Below are 6,000 nucleotides of genomic sequence, written 5' to 3' on the forward strand. Positions count from 1 at the left end.
GGGCCGGCTGTATACTCAGAGCGGTGACACAACCTCCGCTGACTCCGCCCCGACTGACACTGGCTCTGCATTGGGGCCGGCTGTATACTCAGAGCGGTGACACAACCTCCGCTGACTCCACCCCGACTGACACTGGCTCTGCATTGGGGCCGGCTGTATACTCAGAGCGGTGACACAACCTCCGCTGACTCCGCCCCGACTGACACTGGCTCTGTATTGGGGCCGGCTGTATACTCAGAGGGGTGACACAACCTCTGCTGACTCCGCCCCGACTGACACTGGCTCTGCATTGGGGCCGGATGTATACTCAGAGCGGTGACACAACCTCTGCTGACTCCGCTCCGATTGACACTGGCTCGGCATTGGGGCCGGCTGTATACTCAGCGGTGACACAACCTCCGGTGACTCCGCCCCCTGACTGACACTGGCTCTGCATTGGGGCCGGCTGTATACTCAGAGCGGTGACACAAGCTACGCTGACTCCGCCCCCTGACTGACACTGGCTCTGCATTGGGGCCGGCTGTATACTCAGAGCGGTGACACAACCTCTGCTGACTCCGCCCCCTGACTGACACTGCCTCTGCATTGGGGCCGGCTGTATACTCAGAGCGGTGACACAAGCTCCGCTGACTCCGCCCCCTGACTGACACTAGCTCTGCATTGGGGCCGGCTGTATACTCAGAGCAGTGACACAACCTCCGCTGACTCCGCCCCCTGACTGACACTGGCTCTGCATTGGGCCGGCTGTATACTCAGAGCGGTGACACAACCTCCGCTGACTCCGCCTCCTGACTGACACTGGCTCTGCATTGGGGCCGGCTGTATAATCAGAGCGGTGACACAACCTCCGCTGACTCCGCCCCCTGACTGACACTAGCTCTGCATTGGGGCCGGCTGTATACTCAGAGCGGTGACACAACCTCTGCTGACTCTGCCCCCTGACTGACACTGGCTCTGCACTGGGACCGGCTGTATACTCAGAGCGGTGACACAACCTCCGCTGACTCCGCCCCGACTGACACTGGCTCTGCATTGGGGACGACTGTATACTCAGAGCGGTGACACAACCTCCGCTGACTCTGCCCCGACTGACACTGGCTCTGCATTGGGGCCGGCTGTATACTCAGAGCGGTGACACAACCTCTGCTGACTCAGCCCCCTGACTGACACTGGCTCTGTATTGGGGACGGTTGTATACTCAGAGCGGTGACACAAACTCTGCTGACTCCGCCCCCTGACTGACACTGGCTCTGCATTGGGGCCGGCTGTATACTCAGAGGGGTGACACAACCTCTGCTGACTCCGCCCCAACTGACACTGGCTCTGCATTGGGGCTGGCTGTATACTCAGAGCGGTGACACAACCTCCGCTGACTCCGCTCCGACTGACACTGGCTCTGCATTGGGGCCGGCTGTATACTCAGCGGTGACACAACCTCCGGTGACTCCGCCCCGACTGACAATGGCTCTGCATTGGGGCCGGATGTATACTCAGAGCGGTGACACAACCTCTGCTGACTCCGCCCCCTGACTGACACTGGCTCTGCACTGGGACCGGCTGTATACTCAGAGCGGTGACACAACCTCTGCTGACTCCGCCCCCTGACTGACACTGGCTCTGCACTGGGACCGGCTGTATACTCAGAGCCGTGACACAAACTCCGCTGACTCTGCCCCCTGACTGACACTGGCTCTGCACTGGGACTGGCTGTATACTCAGAGCGGTGACACAACCTCCGCTGACTCCACCCCCTGACTGACACTGTCTCTGCATTGGGGCCGGATGTATACTCAGAGCGGTGACACAACCTCTGCTGACTCCGCCCCCTGACTGACACTGGCTCTGCACTGGGGCCGGCTGTATACTCAGAGCGGTGACACAACCTCCGCTGACTCTGCCCCCTGACTGACACTGGCTGTGCACTGGGACTGGCTGTATACTCAGAGCGGTGACACAACCTCCGCTGACTCCGCCTCCTGACTGACACTGGCTCTGCATTGGGGCCGGCTGTATAATCAGAGCAGTGACACAACCTCCGCTGACTCCGCCCCCTGACTGACCCTAGCTCTGCATTGGGGCCGGCTGTATACTCAGAGCGGTGACACAACCTCCGCTGACTCTGCCCCGACTGACACTGGCTCTGCATTGGGGACGGCTGTATACTCAGAGCGGTGACACAACCTCAGCTGACTCAGCCCCGACTGACACTGGCTCTGCATTGGGGCTGGCTGTATACTTAGAGCGGTGACACAACCTCCGCTGACTCCGCTCCGACTGACACTGGCTCTGCATTGGGACAGGCTGTATACTCAGCGGTGACACAACCTCCGGTGACTCCGCCCCCTGACTGACACTGGCTCTGCATTGGGGCCGGCTGTATACTCAGAGCGGTGACACAACTTCCGCTGACTCCGCCCCGACTGACAATGGCTCTGCATTGGGGCCGGATGTATACTCAGAGCGGTGACACAACCTCTGCTGACTCCGCCCCCTGACTGACACTGGCTCTGCACTGGGACCGGCTGTATACTCAGAGCGGTGACACAACCTCTGCTGACTCCGCCCCCTGACTGAAACTGGCTCTGCACTGGGACCGGCTGTATACTCAGAGCGGTGACACAACCTCCGCTGACTCTGCCCCCTGACTGACACTGGCTCTGCACTGGGACTGGCTGTATACTCAGAGCGGTGACACAACCTCCGCTGACTCCGCCCCCTGACTGACACTGGCTCTGCATTGGGGCCGGATGTATACTCAGAGCGGTGACACAACCTCTGCTGACTCCGCCCCCTGACTGACACTGGCTCTGCGCTGGGGCCGGCTGTATACTCAGAGCGATGACACAACCTCCGCTGACTCTGCCCCCTGACTGACACTGGCTCTGCACTGGGACTGGCTGTATACTCAGAGCGGTGACACAACCTCCGCTGACTCCGCCTCCTGACTGACACTGGCTCTGCATTGGGGCCGGCTGTATACTCAGAGCGGTGACACAACCTCCGCTGACTCCGCCCCGACTGACACTGGCTCTGCATTGGGGACGGCTGTATACTCAGAGCGGTGACACAACCTCCGCTGACTCTGCCCCAACTGACACTGGCTCTGCATTGGGGCCGGCTGTATACTCAGAGCGGTGACACAACCTCTGCTGACTCCGCCCCCTGACTGACACTGGCTCTGCATTGGGGACGGTTGTATACTCAGAGCGGTGACACAAACTCTGCTGACTCCGCCCCCTGACTGACACTGGCTCTGCATTGGGGCCGGATGTATACTCAGAGCGGTGACACAACCTCAGCTGACTCAGCCCCGACTGACACTGGCTCTGCATTGGGGCTGGCTGTATACTCAGAGCGGTGACACAACCTCCGCTGACTCCGCTCCGACTGACACTGGCTCTGCATTGGGGCCGGCTGTATACTAAGCGGTGACACAACCTCCGGTGACTCCGCCCCCTGACTGACACTGGCTCTGCATTGGGGCCGGCTGTATACTCAGAGCGGTGACACAACCTCCGCTGACTCCGCCCCCTGACTGACACTGTCTCTGCATTGGGGCCGGATGTATACTCAGAGCGGTGACACAACCTCTGCTGACTCCGCCCCCTGACTGACACTGGCTCTGCACTGGGGCCGGCTGTATACTCAGAGCGGTGACACAACCTCCGCTGACTCTGCCCCCTGACTGACACTGGCTGTGCACTGGGACTGGCTGTATACTCAGAGCGGTGACACAACCTCCGCTGACTCCGCCTCCTGACTGACACTGGCTCTGCATTGGGGCCGGCTGTATAATCAGAGCAGTGACACAACCTCCGCTGACTCCGCCCCCTGACTGACCCTAGCTCTGCATTGGGGCCGGCTGTATACTCAGAGCGGTGACACAACCTCCGCTGACTCTGCCCCGACTGACACTGGCTCTGCATTGGGGACGGCTGTATACTCAGAGCGGTGACACAACCTCAGCTGACTCAGCCCCGACTGACACTGGCTCTGCATTGGGGCTGGCTGTATACTTAGAGCGGTGACACAACCTCCGCTGACTCCGCTCCGACTGACACTGGCTCTGCATTGGGACAGGCTGTATACTCAGCGGTGACACAACCTCCGGTGACTCCGCCCCCTGACTGACACTGGCTCTGCATTGGGGCCGGCTGTATACTCAGAGCGGTGACACAACTTCCGCTGACTCCGCCCCGACTGACAATGGCTCTGCATTGGGGCCGGATGTATACTCAGAGCGGTGACACAACCTCTGCTGACTCCGCCCCCTGACTGACACTGGCTCTGCACTGGGACCGGCTGTATACTCAGAGCGGTGACACAACCTCTGCTGACTCCGCCCCCTGACTGAAACTGGCTCTGCACTGGGACCGGCTGTATACTCAGAGCGGTGACACAACCTCCGCTGACTCTGCCCCCTGACTGACACTGGCTCTGCACTGGGACTGGCTGTATACTCAGAGCGGTGACACAACCTCCGCTGACTCCGCCCCCTGACTGACACTGGCTCTGCATTGGGGCCGGATGTATACTCAGAGCGGTGACACAACCTCTGCTGACTCCGCCCCCTGACTGACACTGGCTCTGCGCTGGGGCCGGCTGTATACTCAGAGCGATGACACAACCTCCGCTGACTCTGCCCCCTGACTGACACTGGCTCTGCACTGGGACTGGCTGTATACTCAGAGCGGTGACACAACCTCCGCTGACTCCGCCTCCTGACTGACACTGGCTCTGCATTGGGGCCGGCTGTATACTCAGAGCGGTGACACAACCTCCGCTGACTCCGCCCCGACTGACACTGGCTCTGCATTGGGGACGGCTGTATACTCAGAGCGGTGACACAACCTCCGCTGACTCTGCCCCAACTGACACTGGCTCTGCATTGGGGCCGGCTGTATACTCAGAGCGGTGACACAACCTCTGCTGACTCCGCCCCCTGACTGACACTGGCTCTGCATTGGGGACGGTTGTATACTCAGAGCGGTGACACAAACTCTGCTGACTCCGCCCCCTGACTGACACTGGCTCTGCATTGGGGCCGGATGTATACTCAGAGCGGTGACACAACCTCAGCTGACTCAGCCCCGACTGACACTGGCTCTGCATTGGGGCTGGCTGTATACTTAGAGCGGTGACACAACCTCCGCTGACTCCGCTCCGATTGACACTGGCCCTGCATTGGGGCCGGCTGTATACTAAGCGGTGACACAACCTCCGGTGACTCCGCCCCCTGACTGACACTGGCTCTGCATTGGGGCCGGCTGTATACTCAGAGCTGTGACACAACCTCCGCTGACTCCGCCCCGACTGACACTGGCTCTGCATTGTGGCCGGATGTATACTCAGAGCGGAGACACAACCTCTGCTGACTCCGCCCCCTGACTGACACTGGCTCTGCACTGGGGCCGGCTGTATACTCAGAGCGGTGACACAACCTCTGCTGACTCCGCCCCCTGACTGACACTGGCTCTGCATTGGGGCCGGCTGTATACTCAGAGCGGTGACACAACCTCTGCTTACTCCGCCCCCTGACTGACACTGGCTCTGCATTGGGGCCGGCTGTATACTCAAAGCGGTGACACAACCTCCGCTGACTCCGCCCCGACTGACACTGGCTCTGCATTGGGGCCGGCTGTATACTCAGAGCGGTGACACAAACTCTGCTGACTCTGCCCCCTGACTGACACTGGCTCTGCATTGGGGCCGGCTGTATACTCAGAGGGGTGACACAACCTCTGCTGACTCCGCCCCGACTGACACTGGCTCTGCATTGGGGCCGGATGTATACTCAGAGCGGTGACACAACCTCGGCTGACTCCGCTCCGATTGACACTGGCTCGGCATTGGGGCCGGCTGTATACTCAGCGGTGACACAACCTCTGGTGACTCCGCCCCCTGACTGACACTGGCTCTGCATTGGGGCCGGCTGTATACTCAGAGCGGTGACACAACCTCCGCTGACTCTGCCCCCTGACTGACACTGGCTCTGCACTG

Source organism: Ranitomeya imitator, chromosome 5 (genome assembly GCF_032444005.1).
Source record: "Ranitomeya imitator isolate aRanImi1 chromosome 5, aRanImi1.pri, whole genome shotgun sequence".
In the NCBI taxonomy this organism is placed as follows: domain Eukaryota; kingdom Metazoa; phylum Chordata; class Amphibia; order Anura; family Dendrobatidae; genus Ranitomeya; species Ranitomeya imitator.